Source organism: Chenopodium quinoa, unplaced genomic scaffold (genome assembly GCF_001683475.1).
Source record: "Chenopodium quinoa cultivar QQ74 unplaced genomic scaffold, ASM168347v1, whole genome shotgun sequence".
NCBI lineage: Eukaryota > Viridiplantae > Streptophyta > Magnoliopsida > Caryophyllales > Amaranthaceae > Chenopodium > Chenopodium quinoa.
In genome coordinates this window covers 278,522-297,742 of record NW_018745013.1, presented here as the reverse complement: position 1 = coordinate 297,742, position 19,221 = coordinate 278,522, and positions in this window count along the sequence as shown.

The following is a 19,221-nucleotide window of genomic DNA, read 5'->3' as shown; positions in this document are numbered from 1 at the left end:
TTATCGAGTGTCTCTTGATAGGAACACTCGGCAAGGAAGTCTGCTTAGGCTCGCGCCTTGATAGCTGCCCTCGGCTGATAGCTGACATTGAACTCAGCGAGCTCGAAAGCCCACTTTCCTAGTCTGCCAGAGTTCTCTACTTTGCCGAGGACTTTTTCCAGCGGATGATCAGTTACGACCACTATTTGATGGGAATCAAAGTAGGGCCTCAACTTCCGAGCAGCTACCACTACTGCATAAGCAACTTTCTCGAGTAAGGGGTAGCGCGTCTCGGCATCTGTCAGAGTGTGACTGACAAAATAGATCGACTGCTGAATTCTTTCTTCTTCCCTCAGCAACACCGCACTTATTGTTGCTGGGCTAACCGCCACGTACAAGTATAAGGCCTCCCCTTCAATTTGGTCTTGCCAAAGTTGGGAGTTGAGCCAGATTCTTGCTGAGTTGCTTAAAGGCTTCTTTTTGCTCGTCTTCCCAGATGAGCTCTGATTAGGGGATTTTGCTCCCACCAATCGGAATGCGCCACATGGACCAATCAGGTCCTGCCAAGTGTCCCCTAGTTGGAACAGCCAGGGCTTCCCACGTGGCACGCGCTTATTCGTCCACCTTGGACCTGTTATGTCACGACATGTGGCATACTCCATGCCTAATGGAGAAACCGGCCACCCAGGCCCAACTTCCGAGGGAAGCCCAATCGGCCCTAGGTTAACCTAAACCTAGGATGGGCACGTTTCCCAAGGTTATAAATACCTCCCTTAATCCTCATTAAGGGGGATTACGAAAAAGAACACAGAAACATTACGGGAAAAACACATTAATTACTCACAGTAATAACCGGCTGATCTCGCTAACAAAGCAGATTACCTACGTTAATCACTCTCACCTAGAGAGACCTAATCACTTTAATTTCCGTATTAATTACTCCTTAATCAGGTACTAACTTGACCGTTGGAGGCGGAGCTCACAGGAGTCTCCGTTATTTTGCAGGTACAGGCGTCCGGTTCCAGTCTCGGAATTGTAACTCTCCCGCAAGACATCAGAAAACCCCGAAACATTTGGCGCCGTCTGTGGGGAGAGTACTTCTGAGATGGCATCCAAGTCTGTACTGACTCCTGAAGAGAGGCGTCCCCTAGACGACCCTCAAGTTCAGTCGGACCATGATACCGAAAGTGAATTTGAAGTTGAAGCTCATACAGCTTCAGACGGGACCCTAAGGGCCCGACGTACCCGTCATACCGAAAGGAGGGAACGGGAGCATCTTCAAACAGGAAGCGAGCCAGCAGGCGCACCGCCTGTTCGGCAACAGCCGACTGATGGGTCTGCTCCCATCACAAGGAACGAACTCATGACCTTCATGAGGGACTTCAAGGGAGAGATTCAAGAGTTGATCAACAAGAAGCCGCCTGCTCCAGTCAAGGAGCATTCGGCCAAGAAACCCTCCACTTCACTGAAGAGGAAGCCAGTTCAAGGGCGAGAGGCGACTCCTCATCCTAAATCTAGGAAGCGGGAGCCACCTGCCCTTGATTTCACAAAATTCCGTTATCCTACAGGAAATAGGAAACCTGTTCGTCATATTCAGGCGGACGGGTCGAAGAAAACATTCACAGATGCTCGGCTACTGCTAGAGCAGAAGAAGAGTGACCGATTGTCAGAGTCGGCCTCTACTTCAAACTTCCAAGACAGTCTGCGAAATACCTCAATGAGGCATACGCAGTCGTATCATGAGAGTCAGTCAGGCGGTACCTCCCGTCAGTCCGGCTTTCATAGCGACCAGGCGGTACCAAACTTACCGTTTGTACCGCAACAACAATATTTTTTGCAGCCACCTCCATTTGGTGGACCTGCAGCAAAAAACGTCCAACCTATGGACTGGCAGCTACGGTTGCTTAGACTTGGTGAACAGTCGTCGGCCTTCTCCAAGGAAATTACTGAAGCCGCTCAGCCGGCTAAAGTGAAAAATGTACTAGTAGGCGCCTATGACGGCACTACTAACCCAGAAGACCATCTGATGGCATTCACCAACCTGATGTACCTTCAAGGGTTGGATGATCCCACTTGGTGCAAGTGTTTCCCAGCGACTCTCAAAGGAATCGCACAACAATGGTTCGGCAACCTGCCGACTGGTTGTGTAAATAGCTTCAGGACGCTTGCTTACTTATTTGCCTCCAACTTCGCCATGAACATCCCTGCGAAGAAAACAACCCTTGATTTGGGAACAATTCAGCAGGGCGAGAAGGAGGGGCTTCGTTCTTACATCAGGCGGTTTAACCTGATGAGAATACAGATTCAAGGGTTACCGGATGAGGTAGCCTATACTGACTTTTTCAGAGGTCTCAAAGACGGGTCTACCTTCAAATTTGATTTGGTTCGAAAGAGGGTGGCGACTCTTCAAGAGGCCTTGATTGAAGCAGAAGCCTATATACAGGCAACTGATCTTTGTACGATAAAACAGTCGGACGAGAAAAGGTTCGACAAAAGAGAAGGACGACAGAAACAGTCGTCAAACAAAGATGAGAAAAGAAAAGAGGTCTGGGCGGCTGATTCCTCTAAACAGCCGGCCCAGAAAAAGAAAAAAGAATTCAAACCATACTCCCCAAAGTATGCGTTTAACAAGGATAACCAGTTTATCCTAAAAGAAATCAGGGGACGAATCTCAATTGAGAAGCCGGTCCCCATGAAAGATTCTGCAAACACCGGAACCAAGATAAATTATGTGCTTATCATGATGATATTGGTCATCACACCAATGACTGCATCAGCCTCATGCGGTATCTAGACCGCCTGGCTGAGCAAGGTGATCTTGACACTTATGTCAAGAAATCTACGGGGAACACTTCCTCAAAAAAGCAGTCGGCCAAAAAGCATCAGCAGGCCGACAACTCTGATATAGATGATGCAGTCGTCTACACCATTGCAGGCGGCTTCTCAGGAGGCGGCCCCACTATTAGGGGCAACAAAGATAATATAAGGCGGTTAGATGTAAATTCCGTTCACCAAGAACGGCCGTCCAAATATACATTTCCTGAGATTGTCATCACTGAAGAAGATCTAGGAGGGGTAAGGGGGCCGCATGACGACCCTCTCGTTATTGAATGTAAAGTGGCTAACCAGAGAGTTGGCCGAATCCTCATAGATACCGGAAGCTCCTCAGCTCTCATCAGTAGCAAATGTCTGTCGAAACTGAAATATCAGACTGATTGCATACATCCGGCCTCCCACCCTTTAGTAGGGTTTGGCGGAGGAGTCGTCCACCCACTGGGACGAGTAGATTTACCCATTCGCCTGGGCGAAAAAGGGGAAGGACGACACATGGTAGTCCGGTTCCTAGAAGTAGAGGAACTCTCGGCCTACAACATGATTCTGGGTCGACCAACCCTGAATAATTCCAAGGCTGTTATAATCCCGTCTCTTATGTTGCTCAAGTTTGAGAGGGATAATGGAACAGTCGGCTCCCTAAGGGGAGATCAGAGGATGGCCTGAGAGTGCTATCTCTCGGATGTCAAACCCACTGTTATGGCCACTGGGTCAAGTGGTGAAAAAACAGACCTTGACAATGTCAAGGAGAGTGCGCCTGTTCAAGAAGAAGGCGGCAAAAAGAGAAAGGCGTCCCAGACAGGGGCTGCAAGAAAAGCAAGAAAATAGCAATCATTGGCAGAGGAGCGGCCGGATGAATTCCGCCCTCAGCCGGTTGGTGAGCATGCGGACCTGATCTTAGACGACTCACGTCCTGACCGAACAATCAAAGTTGGGACGACTGCTCTGAGAAACCTTGGTGACGACTTTCACAACCTATTGAAAGAATACAAGGACATCTTTGCATTCGACGTCCATGAAATGCCAGGCATTAGTCCTGATCTGGCGGTACATAAACTCGTCGTGGATCCGAAAAAGAAGCCGGTACGGCAAAAGAAGCGGAACCATGGCAAAGAAAGAAGTCAGGCGGCAGCCGCCGAAGTTAAAAAATTACTTGATGCAGGGTTCATTCGGCAATGTTACTTCCCAGACTGGGTTGCAAATGTGGTGCTTGTTAAAAAGCCGAATGGCACCTGGCGAATGTGTGTAGACTACATAGACTTAAACAAGGCGTGCCCCAAAGACAGTTACCCCCTGCCTAAAATTGATAACCTGGTCGACTCAACAGCCGGCCATGCCTTGATGAGTTTTATGGACGCCTATTCTGGTTTCCATCAAATTCCTTTATGGAAGAAAGATCAGGAGAAGACGGCCTTCGTCACTGATCAGGGGTTATACTGTTACACGGTCATGCCGTTTGGTCTTAAGAATGCCCCGGCTACCTTCCAACGAATGATAAACACTGTGTTCTTTGATCAGATTGGGAGAAACGTCGAGGCATACATTGATGATATGATTGTCAAGACTAAACTTCAGAAAGATCATCTGTCGGACCTCCGAGAAACATTCGCCACACTCAGGCGGCACCATGTCATGCTCAATCCCAAGAAATGTGTATTTGGAGTTGAGTCTGGGAAATTTCTCGGATTCCTTATCAATTAGAGAGGAATAGAGGCGAACCCTGAGAAGGTGCAGGCGGTCATTGACATGCAGTCGCCTCGTACCATCCGAGAGGTTCAGAAGTTAACAGGTTGTCTGGCGGCCTTGGGAAGATTTCTAAGCCGATCAGGCGACAAATGCCTATACTTTTTCCAGGCAATTAAGAAAAAGGCAAGGTTTGAATGGGGGCCGGATGCTGAGGCCGCCTTCCAGAAATTAAAAGTTCACTTGCATTTCTTGCCGAGGCTGGTCAGCCCTTTGCCCAAAGAGGTTCTCTACATGTACCTGGCCGTCTCTGATCATGCGTTAAGCGCTGTTCTCCTTGCTGAAAGGGACGGCTGTCAGCTCCCGGTCTACTTTGTCAGTCACGTACTGAAAAATGCCGAGTTGAGGTATCCCCTAGTGGAGAAATTTGGTCTTGCACTCTTCATGGCTGTTAAAAAATTGAAGCCCTACTTTTTGGCACATGCAGTCGTCGTGTATACAGACCAACCTATCAAGCGGCCACTGACCATCATGGAGTCGTCAGGCCGAATGATCAAATGGGCCATAGAAAAACAGAGCCTCGAAGTTACATTTGAGCCTAGAAAAGTAGTGAAGGGGCAAGCCTTTGCTGACTTTATTGTAGAGATGACTCGTCCTCCTGACTCTCAAGTTCCAGACCAAGTATGGAAGGTATATGTGGACGGAAGCTCTACGTCAAATGGTTGTGGAGCAGGCGTTATATGTCAGTCGCCAGAGGGCGACAGGTACGAGTATGCTCTACGCTTCAGTTTTCAGGCTTCAAACAATGAGGCAGAATATGAAGCTTTACTAGCCGGGATCCGCATGTGCAAGGCGGTAGGGGCAAGAAAAATAGACGCCTGTTCCGATTCACAATTGATAGTGAGTCAGTACAATTGCAAATACGAAGCAACCCATCCGGCCATATCAAGTATTTACAGGCGGTCCGACAAGCAGTCGGCTCCCTTGAGGATTTCCATCTAATCCAAGTGCCGAGATCAGAAAACAACCAGGCGGATGCACTGTCAAAATTAGCATCATCCGCCTCCTCTGATACTCCTCGAACTGTTTTTTGGGAAGTAATGGAGAAGAGAAGCATCGAGGAAAACCCTATTGGAATCCTAGATAGAAGCTCAACCTGGATGGATTCAATCAGGGCATATCTGACAAACGGTACACTGCCGGATGATCCTCAACAGGCGGCAGCACTGAAAAAACGAGCCACCTGTTTTGAAATGATAAAGGGAGAACTTCACAAGAGGGGGTACCTTCAACCCTTCTTAAAGTGTGTTACTCTAGAAAAGGGACGAGAGATACTAGATGATCTTCACTCTGGTTACTGTGCTTCTCATATAGGCGGTAGGACGCTTGCTCAAAGGGCAAGGCGGCAGGGCTACTTTTGGCCTACTTTGGAAGCAAATGCAATGGAGATGGTGAAAAAATGTGACAAGTGCCAAAGGTTTGGCAAACTAATTCACCGTCCGGCTACTGACCTCACTACCATTCACAGCCCACTACCGTTTGCTAAGTGGGGCATGGACATTCTGGGTCCATATACACCTGCTACAGGCGGAAGGAGGTACATACTTGTTGCCGTCGACTACTTCACTAAATGGGTAGAGGCGGAGGCTGTAAAGGGAATCAAGATGAAAGATGTAATTTCATTCATTTGGAGAAATGTCATCACTCAGTTCGGGGTTCCCATGTCTATGGTTTTTGATAATGGTCCCCAATTTGAGACGCCTGTTCTCAAAAGCTGGTTGGGTGACCAAGGAATTGCAAACTACTTTGCATCTGTCGGCCGTCCACAAGCAAACGGCCAGGTAGAAGCCTTTAATAAAATCATCTCAGACGGTCTCAAGAAAAAGATTGAACGAGCAGGCGGCCTGTGGGCGGATGAACTACCACATGTTCTCTGGGCCATTAGGACGACTGAAAAAGGGGCGACTGGAGAAACTCCATTCCTCCTAACTTATGGTGCGGAAGCTGTTCTTCCAATAGAACACTACGAGCCGACTCTTCGAGTAATGCTATATGACGAAGAGGAAAACTGGGAAGCCATGCGCCTGGCATTAGACTCACTTCCTGAAAAGAGGGGCAATGCTGTCTTGCGCCATGAGATCTATCGCCTGAGAATGACTAGATCATACAACAAAAAAGTACACAGGCGTCCACTCAAAGTAGGGGACTTTGTACTTAGAAAAATGGAAGCAGTTGGTAGGGCTAATGAGTCTGGCAAACTAACTCCCAACTGGGAAGGACCCTACCGAATCTATGAGGAAGTCAGGGACGGTACCTACCGTCTGGAAACACCAGACGGACAACCGTTGCCTCGAACTTGGAATGTAGATAATCTTAAGAAATATTTCTTTTGAATGATGTAAATAGTCAAGAGCTACTTAATAAAAGTGCACTTACTATTCAAATTTGTACTAAGAGAGGCACGCTTACTAACAAATAGTCGGCTACTCTCCGTGTTTAATTTTACTTACGAGGGGCATGTCGTCTGTACCTTTACAGTCGGCTACTCTCCATTGAGTTTTTCACTCTATCTTCAGAGGGGCATGTCGTCTGTAACTTTACATTCGGCTACTCTCCATTGAGTATTTTACTCACAATAGGGGCATGTCGTCTGGGCATATAGTCGGCTACTCTCCATAAGAAGATGGCCGACTGGTTCCAAACACATAGCCACTCCCCTAATACTTAGCTAAAAAGATTAGGGCCTGGCCGACTCTGTACCTAACAGGCGGCTACCCTCCTTTTACTTAGCACCTACGTTCACCAAGAACTTACCAAGGCCACAGGCCGAATGATCAGACCAGGCGCCAAGCCAACTGATCAAATCTACAAAACTAATACGACCTGTCCCAACATCATAGCAGGCGTCCGACGGCATCCCCCCGGATGAAATTCGTCGCAGAGAGCAGCTCCCTTTTGGGTGGAACATTGTTCTATAAACTAATTACACGACACCTATACGACTGTCCCCAAGGGCAACCACGTAGCCGTTTTTGAGACAAGGATAACTCTATCACTAACCAAACCAGTGGTAGCAGTTGACATCTGAGTCAGATGACCGCCTGTATTACTTGGGATAAATTCAGGGGGTACCTATTGAGTTAATAGCCAACAAACATTGGCGAATCAAGGGGTCTAGCCGGCCTACGCCGCCTGGTACCTCTACTTCTCAAACAAAAGTGACGGCGACTGAGTAACTCCAACGTTAACTCATAGTCACTCCCTCAAATTTGGTATGGAACCTAAAAGGTTTGAGTCGTCCGCCTGTTTTTAACAAACAGGGGCACTCAAACCCCTATTCCTACTAGGTAACCTATTGAGTTAATAGCCAACAAACATTGGCAAATCAAGGAGATCAGCCGCCTGGTACCTCTACTACTCAATCTAGATTGTGACGAAGACTAAGTAACTCCTATGTTAACTTAATAGTCACTCTAACTTAGTATGGAGCCTAAAAGGTATGAGTCGTTCCGCTTGTTTTTAACAAACAGGGGCTCTCAACCACTACTCTTGCTAGGTTAACAAATTATGAGTTAAAAGCCAACAACATTGGCAATAAAGGGAAACAACCGGTACCCGCCGCTTGTTATCTCTACTACTCAATTCCTTGGCGACTAGGTTATACTCTATTTACTTGGTCAGACCACTTTCCTACTTGGTTAAATTTACAAATGACAGGCCCGCCTGCCTAAAAAGGATCCAGACAAAATAGTTCGAATACCGATTGGATAAATGGCCGACTGATCGTCTATCCTGGAAACAGACAACCAGTCGTCCAGGGGCATAGGCGGCGTACTAACTATGAGTACCTGTCTGCAACGTTCGACCATGTAAAACAGTCGGTCTAGTAAACAATTGGATATTAGATATGGAATACTTAGACAAATTTGAAGTAAAACAAAAATTCATTAAAAATAAGCCGGTCATTAAAGACCAGCAAAATATTCAAAGCCCCGGCCCCCTGGCCGGGTAAATACAAAGCAAACGGCACGCAGGCCGTGGAAAGAATACATAAAGCTTAAGAAGGGGGCAGTTCAGTATTAGCAGCTGCCGCCTGGTCAGCACTCTTCTTGCTGGACTCGGCTTCAGCTGCATCCTTTTTTGATGCCTTACCCCCAAGCGGCACAAGCGCCACTACCGGCTCCTCCTCCTCCTCCTCCAACGCTTCCGACAACGCCTCTTCTTTAGCAGCCGCCAGGATCTCTTGATTATATGTTTCCGAACACTGGCGGTACGTTCTTTCCCAAGAGGCAAAGTCGGCACTGGGGAAGAGGCGGCCCAAGGTCATGCGCTGGATTTGAGCGGAGTCTTCCATCATCTCCCGGACCAGCTCTTTCTTCTCTTGCTCGGCCTTTTCCGAGAGCTCTTGGGTAAGACTCTTCTCCTGGGTCACCAGGCGTTCCTTTACGCTGGCCAAGGATTTCTCCATGGCTTCGTAAGAGTACATTTTCAGGCGAAGAGGTTTCAGCTCGGCCTTGAGATTTGTGATGGTCGCCTCCAGCTCGTCATTCTTCTTCTGGGCCGCCTCTAACTGAGCCCGAATAGCGGCGGTAGCCTGCGCCTGATAATAAAGAATATCAATGGTCAGTACTTCATTTTGGGCAATTTGAAACATTGCCTTATCACAGTCAGAGGCGGCCATAGCTTTTGCAGCCTTTACCTCTTTGTTCTTCCGATCAAGCGGCTTGCGAAGGCCGTTAACTCGGAGCAGGGCCTAAGTGCAAAAAAAACAGGCGTCAGTTTCCAAACAAAAAAGAAAACAGGCGTCCAGAACTTCAAATACTCAAAAATATGCTAAGTATACCTCAGCAAGGACCCCTGCAATCCCGTCAAGGTCAAGGGTGCCGACACCCCTGACCGCCTCCTTTTCAGCTGGAGGAACTGCCCTGATCATAGACTTGGCCATCTCTACCAAGTCAGGCTCCTGGGGGCCGGCTGCATCAAGCATAAACAAACGGATTAGACTTAGTAACAAAGGGAGCAAGTCTAAAATTTACAAGGACAACTTCATACCTCTAGGCGGCCCAGTTGGAGTTTTAGAAGAAGTGGTCGGCTGTTTCTCAGCCGCCACCTGTTTCCTGGCAGAACCAGGAGAGCTCCCAACAGTCGTCTTCCAGGCCTTGGGGTCCGGCTGTTGGGAAGATGAAGCTCTTGGAGCACCCGTCTAAAAAAGAAGAAAAAAGTCAGTATATGCATAAACACTCCAAAAAGAGGGTGAAAGGTTCGGAGCTCACCAAGGGTGCCCCCTTCTTAGGGGAGTCGGTTGAAGCTTGTTGCATAATAGAGGCCCGCAACATGGCCGCCGCAGTCTTGGAGGCGGTAATTTTGCTCATGGCGTCAGCTGCAAAAACAAACAGCAAAGTTAATAAAAGATAAACAACAAATGTATGAAACAACAGAGTATTCGACAGGCCGACTACCTCTTGAGCACCGACTGCTGAGGCCGCAGGCGGCCAAAAAGTACTCGTCATAGAGCCACTTGAAGCTCGGGACGCAGTGCAGGGGTACTTGCTCTCGTACCCCTGAAGTAGAGTCAACCCTCGACTCTACTTTAAAGAGTCCTTTATCAAGGATCTCTTTCTTAGCCTTGGGGGGAACAGGCGGCATGCTACGGCCGCCTGCAAGAAGGGGCGGATTCCTGTTCCACCTATTGAAGCGCTTGTTCTGCTCAATGTCATAACTCTCAATGATGAGGAAGGTGCTCCGCCAGTCCTTCCACTTGTTTGCTTTACCTCTTGTCATGAGGTAGCCCCTGTGGCTTGTCAATTGATACCAGCCGGTACCGCCTGACTTAGGGGTCCGGCTGAGATAGTTCATATGGGCGAAAGCCTCGCAGCTAGGCTCCACCCCGTGCAGTTCGCACCCGGCCACATAGCCGAGTACGTTGACCCAGGAGTTTGGGGCTAACTGCCATAACCCCAACTCATACCCATCCAAAATCCGCTGAACAGCCGGATGTAATGGGAAGCGAAGCCCTGCCTTGATGGCCGCCTCGTAGCAGCCAAAGCAGGAGCTTTCGTACTGGAACCAGCCGGCCAGACGACTGTGTCTTCTGGATCCGGCACAAACACTAGAAAGTCGGGGCCCATGGTGTGGTTTGCAATAAAGCTCTCCACTTTCTCTTGCATGGCTGTGATTCGGCCCCGAGGTACCGTGCAGTAGTAGGGGGTATTTAGCTCTCGATAAGAGGCGGATGGCTCCGCCCAATTGTCCCCCTTCTCAACTGCGTGAGAAAGTCTCGCCTCTTGCAGGCGGCTGTTTTTCTCTTCTGTACCCAAAGAAGCATGGCCAGAAGAGCTTGACTCGGAATCGTCCTCCGACGAGTCCGAAGAGGACGACTCCTCCCCTCTCCCGGAGGGGCCCGCCTCCTCTCTTTGAATAGGAGCAGATTTGTGAACTGTTAAGTGGGAAGGGGTCACTATGACTCCCCCCACAGAATTGCCGGCATCCAGGCTGCCTTGTTTCACTTCCACATCTGGCGCCTGGTCAGATGTTTACTAATCGGCACCCTGTGGGAGGAGCCGTCTGAATTTGAGATCCTAGCTGTCTTTTTGGTTCTGGCCATCCTGCTCTGCATAGACACAGATACAGTCGGACTTTGTATAAAGGGCAAAGATGGGTCTGGAAAAGGGCAGGCGGCACTCCTAGTCCTAGATTCAGCCGTCCCCGGTGACCGGCTGATCACTAACCTAGGTCGTGTCGTGTGCTTCCATGGTGCCATTTCAGAAAATAAAAAGAAAATTAAGAGTAAGAGAACTAAGTTACCTGAACGAGTGACGGTTGATGAAGTTCTGGAAATCCGGTGCAGTCGGCTTGTCAGAACAGGCGGTAGGCAGAAAAGGTCCAAAATGTCAGAGCAAGTTCAGGGGTCCGAATGTTCTCAAATAGTTCTCAAAGTGTGAAAATGACTCAAGACAACTCTCCCTTATATAGGCGAAGTGAGAAGGCGAAGGGTCACTTTCAGAATTCAAAATTTGGGCGGGAAAATCTCTCGTCCTTTCGCCGACTGACAGCTGTAGCAGGTCGTCGCCTGTTACAGTGCGACACCTGTCACAGGTAACACGTGACCAATCACGTGCCACCTGTGAGGGGCAAATGATTAGGGGATTTTGCTCCTACCAATCGGAATGCGCCACGTGGACCAATCAGGTCCTGCCAAGTGTCCCCCAGTTGGAACAGTCAGGGCTTCCCTCGTGGCACGCGCTTATTCGTCCACCTTGGACCTGTTATGTCACGACATGTGGCATACTCCATGCCTAATGGAGAAACCGGCCACCCAGGCCCAACTTCCGAGGGAAGCCCAATCGGCCCTAGGTTAACCTAAACCTAGGATGGGCACGTTTCCCAAGGTTATAAATACCTCCCTTAATCCTCATTAAGGGGGATTACAAAAAAGAACACAGAAACATTACGGGAAAAACACATTAATTACACACAGTAATAACCGGCTGATCTCGCTAACAAAGCAGATTACCTACGTTAATCACTCTCACCTAGAGAGACCTAATCACTTTAATTTCCGCATTAATTACTCCTTAATCAGGTACTAACTTGACCGTTGGAGGCGGAGCTCACAGGAGTCTCCGTTATTTTGCAGGTACAGGCGTCCGGTTCCAGTCTCGGAATTGTAACTCTCCCGCAGGACATCAGAAAACCCCGAAACAAGCTCTTTTGACTTAGGGTGCTTCAACGCTTTGAAGAAGGGAAACCCCTTGTCCGAAGCTCTAGAGATGAACCTGGAAAGGGCAGCCATTCTGCCAGTGAGACGCTTAACATCCCTCTTTGTTTTCGGATTAGGAAGATCCAAAGCTGCTTGAACTTTGGAGGGATTGGCACCAATCCCCCTTTTGCTGACCATGAAGCCGAGGAATTTGCCCGGCTTCACGCCGAAGACACATTTCTTCGGATTCAGGTTTATTTGATGCTTTCGAAAGGTTGGCGAAGGTTTTGGCCAGGTCCGTAACATGGTCTGTATCTTTTTTGCTTTTGACGATAGAATCGTCGACATAGACACTACTACATTTTAGACCTAATACAACTGATTTTTTCGTTGTATTAGGTGTTAAAAACCGTTGTATTAGACCTAATACAACGGCTAGCAACCGTCACATTTGCTAGGGTTGGATTAGGTCTAATACAACGGTAAAATGGACCTAATCCAACGGATTGAGCAATTAGTTGGATTAGGTTCCTTTTTTCTTGGAATAAAGGAACCTAATACAATGGATTGCTCCCCAATCCGTTGTATTAGGTCTTTTATTATTATTATTATTATTATTATTATTATTATTATTATTATTATTATTATTATTATTATTATATCTCAAAAACAGAGAAAATCATACAACCTACAATAAATTAGTGGGAAGCCGAGATATAATTTGGGTCTCCACTCCTCTAGCTATAGCAAAGCCTACCCTAGTGAAGGTATGAGCTGCTATTATTATTATTATTATTATTATTATTATTATTATTATTATTATTATTATTATTATTATTATTATTATTATTATTATTATTATTATTATTATTATTATTATTATTATTATTATTACAAGAGAGTGAGAGAGAGGATTGAGAGAGTGAGGAGAGAGACAGAGTGAGAAGAAAGAATGAGAGTTGAGAGGGATTAGGCCCAAATTATAAGGCCCTCCTGACTTTTTTTTTTTTTTACCGATCCGTTGTATTAGACTAGGTCTAATACAACGGATTCTTATATCTAATATAACGGTTAGTATAAACCGTTGTATTAGAGCTGTTTTAGTATAAACCGTTGTATTAGCCTAGTCTAATACAACGGTATGAAATGAGCCGCTGTATTAGCTAATTTTGTACCGTTGTATTAGATTAAAAATGTAGTAGTGAGACTTCCATGTTTCGGCCCTTTTGCTCGACGAAAACCTGGTCAACTAGCTGTTGATAAGTTTCCCTTGCATTTTTCAATCCAAAGGGCATCATCTTATAGTTGTACACCCCGACGCTTATAACGAATGCCGTTTTTTATTTGTCATTGGGATGCATGAAGATCTGATGATACCCCGAGAATGCGTCCATAAAACTATTTAGGGCATGCCCACTTGTCGAATCGACTAACTGGTCGATTCTTGGCAAGGGATAAAAGTCTTTTGGACAGGTCTTATTTAGATCCGTGAAGTCAACGCACATCCTCCAGGTCCCATTTTCCTTCTGAACCATCATCATGTTAGCCAACCATTCTAGATACTGACAAGGTTCAATGAAACCTGCATCCATAAATTTTTTGACTTCAGCAGCAATATCTTGGTTCATTTGGGCGGAGTAATTCCACCTCTTTTGCTTAATTGGTCGACACGTTGGGTCAACATTAAGCTTATGAGAGATGAGGTTCAGGTCAATCCGTGGCATTTCTGCGGCCGAGAACACGAACACATTTTTGTTGTCCCGAAGGAGATGAATTAGTTCAACACGGACATTTACATCAAGTTCCAGCCTAATACTGACACACCTTTTAGAATTTCCTTTGGTCAACTCTATTAATTTAGTCTGATTGTCCAACTCCATGGCTTGGGCTCTAGATTTCTCTCGATAGAGTTCTGCTATCAATGTCAGCAAGCTTTCCTGAATTTGGCAGATTTCCTGAGTTTTTTGGCTCAGACAAGGAATCAGCCTTTCTTGTCCCCAAAGATTTCTCTTTAACTGGGGTCCCTTAGGCCGAAGCACTCAAACCTTTAGGCTTTTTTGAGCAACGGTCCTTTTCTTTCTCCTCCTCACCATCTTGGTCGCGCAGCGACTCTAGGATGGTTTGAGGTGGTTGCATTTTCGGGCCTCCTTTTGGCTGCCCTTTATTTTTTCGGAGTGTCCCTTGTCCGAAACGTAGATCATTTCTTGATAGTACGTTGAGACGACTCCTTGAATATCATGGATGAGGGGTCTCCCCATGATCACGTTTTACACAGATAGAACATCTACGACCAGAAATTCGGCCATGGTGTTCCTAGCTGCTCGGCCTTTGCCGATGGTGACAGGAAGAAGAATCTTCTCATCAGGATATGATGAAGAGCCGTTGAATCTGGATACCGGGTAGGGTACTGGAGTCAAGTGCTTGGCTTTCAACTTCAGCTGGTCAAATGCTCCCCGAAATAGGATATTTGCCTCGCTACCACCGTCGACGAGAGATCGCAAAACGTAATGGTTTACAATGTTCATGACGATAACTAACGGATCATCAAGGGGGTACACCACCCCCCGGCAGTCTTCGGCTGTGAACAGAATGTTCGGCACCGGAGACTGGGGTGCCCGAATGTTCGCATGATTATCTGATGGGACAAGCCCCTCAATGGACATTTCACCGCATTTCGAGAAGTTCCTCCAAAAATGACATAGATATCGAGAATTTTTTTGTCTTGCGACCTGTCCTTTTTCAGGGGAAAGTCCGGATCCTACCGAGAGTCTTTCTTATCCTCGCGGTGATCCGCAAGGTAATTTTTCAGATAGCCCTTTCGAACCAGATCTTTGATATGGTCCTTCAGCTAGAGACAGTCCTCGGTTCAATGTCCAGGAGATTCATGGAACTCGCGCCATCGGTCTTTGCCTTTATGTTGATGCCACGGTGGGAGTTGTAGGGTTTTGTAGTGACCCACATTACGCGGAATGAAGCTCGCCAAGACCCGCCCCCAAAATAAATGCAATTAACAAGCAAAACATAATTAAAAGCATAATAAAGGATAAACGATTATACCTTTGACGCGTGCTTCGCTCAACTATGAGCTCTTACTTGAACCTCGAAAACACAAGGCCTCCGACGGGATCGTACCCTCGAACCCGACCCGAGCGTTCTAAGTCTCGAAGGTTATTCGAGGCCTGGACAAATATAAACTTGGAGTTTAACAAATTTCAAGGTATACTCAACAATGGAGTTGCCTTTACTTTTCCACTCAAGTGTTCTTCTCAAAATCCCAACCAAGTGGATATTTATAGAGAATGGGAACTTGAATCCCATTTCATAATCAATGTGGGATCATGTGCAAAAGCATTAATTTATTTAATTCCAAATTAAATAATTAATTAAATGCAATCACAATGCAACAAGTGTCAAGGGGAGAGAGAGGGTTAGGTGAGGACCATGAACCTTAGGGGAACCATTGCCTTGCTCCCCAAGGCATGCTCCAAGCCCTTGGTCCCCACTTCCTCAAACCGCCACCAAGCAATGGTTGTGCTGGCAGCTTGCTTCGCTAGCACGACCATCCTAGCTTTCCCAGCTGGCACGCATCACCCAGCCTAGCACTTGCGTGCTGCTAGCGAGCCACGCCTTGTGCTAGGCGCTAGGCGCTGTTGCCTGGCTATCGCACGCACACGCACAGCCTTGCTGGCTGGGTGCGTAGTGTTGCTGGGATGATGGGCCTAGGTCACGCACATGCACAGCGGGCTGCTTGGTGCTGCCATGCGAATATTAGCACGCAAGCCAGCCCGTATGCTGCTGCGATGCAATGCAAGCATGCATGCCAGCACTCGCATAGCTAGCATGCACTAGCACTCGCACACGCACAGGGCGATGTCTGGCTTGGTGCTGCTGTGCGAGGCTGTTGCTGCGATGGTGCGAGACATACACGCAAGGCCTAGCATGCGTGCTGCTAGCGAACCACGCATGTTGGATAGCTTGATGCTTGGCGACGGTGCTAGGCACACATGCACATGAACACACACGCAAGTGCCCAGTACTGCGATGGAGCGATGGTATTCTGATAGTGCCTAGGCACGCACACACACAAGTGGTACTGCGATGGGAAGCCTAATGCGCCTAGCACGCATGGCGCGCCTAGCACACCATGGTGCGCCTAGGCTTGCGATGAGCTACCCTAGCCTAGCTACGGCTATGCTCGTACTTATTACTTGTGATTTTGCGATGCTCGGCCTCGATGCCCTAGGCTCGATATCTGACGTCTTTGTTCGTAAAACTCCGACGACTCATTAATTCCTTCGGATTGATTCGTCGTCTCGGATCATTCGGATTGATTCGTCGTCTCGGATCGGTTGTTTGATTGGGTTCAACCCGAAGGGTTCAGTTAAGATTAAGCTGTAATATAAATTATACCTTAATATTACTGATCGGAAGCAGCCTCCACCTAGGCATTCCGATCACTTGATCTTACTGAAGAATTAGCTTTGTAATAATTCTGAACCCTCTATCAGAATAATACAGTTGTTGGAAGGACACCATTCCTTTCAATCTCCCACTTGTCCTTCTGGACAAGTGTGCATATAGTTATAGCCCATTTCCTATGTCGCTTAATGTCTCTTTGTGAACTTTAAGGTAAGATTCATTGTCATCCTTATTACGTTCAAAAGTGTTTCTCAATCTCCGAGTTCGACTGTCAATAAGTAGATGATTTCTAAAATCCATCTGACCATGGCCATGCATTTTCACAATCTCGCTCTTCGAGTGGCCTTTTAAACAACAAATACATATTCCCTATTGTTAATAGGGGGACATTCCCTGTCTTGTATTGTATTTTCTCTTACTAAGAGGACCTAATCTCCCGAGTGTTCCCGTTATGTTCCCCAGTTACGGCAGACGTTAGGCAACATCAAAGAGACTAGTTCTCAAACAAGAAAACTTCACAATACTCATGGTCGAGGAAACGAGTTCCGATAGCTATAATAAAAAATGTACTCATGACAATTTTGAATCTCTTAAAGTACTCTCATAGGTCGATCCAGTGCAGTTCCAAACTGGCACCTGTGCAAATGATTTATGACCATCATGTCCTTACAGCAAAAGAAACGGTGCTGTAAATCATACTACACACTAATCTCTGGTGGTCATCAATCATCCATCAGTTAGATGACCTTGATTAGGTACAATTTTTGATTTAAATATTCAATGTTCACTTAACACGTGTTTCTTTATCCAAGACATGGTCTTGATACCCTGTTTTGAATATTTCTATAAATCGAATGGACTCATTATTTAATTCTAAACCACAATTAAATAGTTCGTGGAATTTTATTAGTAAAATTTTATTCCACTATGAAACTTCCAAACGATTCATCTTATGATAAATGGCTTTCTTCAAATGTTTCAAGAGTAATACTCTTAATTAAACATTTATAGAAATCACACCCATATCTAATATGCTTGATTTCTTTTATGCAATTGCGAATGCTATCGTTCACTTATTGCATAGGTTTAGCCACTATTACTTTGCAAATCTTAGCATCTTCACTATCGAACAATTTCATAATAAGATAACAAGATTTTGAGAGTGTTCTGGATCATATGTGATTTTATTGTCCAAGTGATGGCTCCCACTCATTATCATGACTTGAGATCTTTCAACTTGACAACCTACAATCAATGTTCGACAACGAACTTTCCATTGAACGCTTTCCTTTTATTGCCTTCCAGGCAACAATATTCTAAACGTATATTTCAGTAGAAATTCTGACGTTGCTTTGCTCGGATTTTATTCCGAACGACTCACAAAGATTTGGGAGGCCCTAATCACTTGTGATTATGGAAATTTACCTTAAATTTCCGCACATTATACATGGATTCGTGTCCATGTTACCATTCTAAAGCCACGACGCATTCTAGCTCGTGCTTATAAACGACTTCCTTATTAAGGATCTAACCCTTGCTAACGATGTGCTTGCAACATCAATTCTCAAATTGCAATTGTTTCTATGCTTCAAGAACTTATCCCCTTTTACTCATCAAAGTACTTTGGATTTTCTTGACCATAATCTAACGATACATTACTTGATCGATTGGTATTTTATACTTCTCATGCTCTAAGCATGTAAATTGAGTGAAGAATCCATATCATAGCATACATGATGGTTTCAATCGCAGAATTATTCCCAATATGTTCCATTCATGTCACCTTTTAGCTCATCCAGTTTCACTAAGTCTTGCTAAACTGTTTGCTATGTGATACGGTTGAAAGTCTCTACTAGAGTCTTTCTTGTTTGACTTAGTATTTTCTCGGCTTATACTTAGTTTTAACATTTACTTAGTTTTATACATATGGGTCGAAAGCCTTTTCAAGTCCTTCATGTTTAACACGGTAAATTCCTCTACTCGTTTAAACATTTCATTAAGTCTATCCAATAGATATTAATTCCCATATGTACTAAGTGTCGCCTTTTGCTTGGTCCATTGTCGAAAATCATTTCAAATCTAAGCATTTAGCATTTGATAGTCATTTCACAATAGAGTTCACAAACTTCTTGTTGGACCATACAAGATTGACTCTTGCTCCCACTAAACTTATTGTTTATGAGAATTTCTATGATTCTCCTTTAGTCAAACCTTTTATTGACTTTTTGAGAATACATGTTCCAATTCCTTCATGCAATGCTTCATTTAATCTCACAACGGATTTCTTGAGCTTGCTTTCAAATCTAGCATTACTTAGAATTGCAAAACCCTTAGACTATTTCCATAGTCTCTTACAAAATCCAATTTTAGGAAGGCGGTTTCGTATTTTTGCCATATTTCATATGCGCAATTTTGCTAGAACAATCACAAAAAGACTTTAGCATTCCAATTGATGAAATAGGTTTCTATTAAAATCAACGCCGTGAATTAATTGTATCCTTTTCAACCAATCTAGTTGTGTATGCTTGTGCATTTCCACATTTGTCAGTTTTCTTCTTGAAAAGTTATTTGCGATTGATAGGTCTGTCACCCTTCACGCAAATGAATCA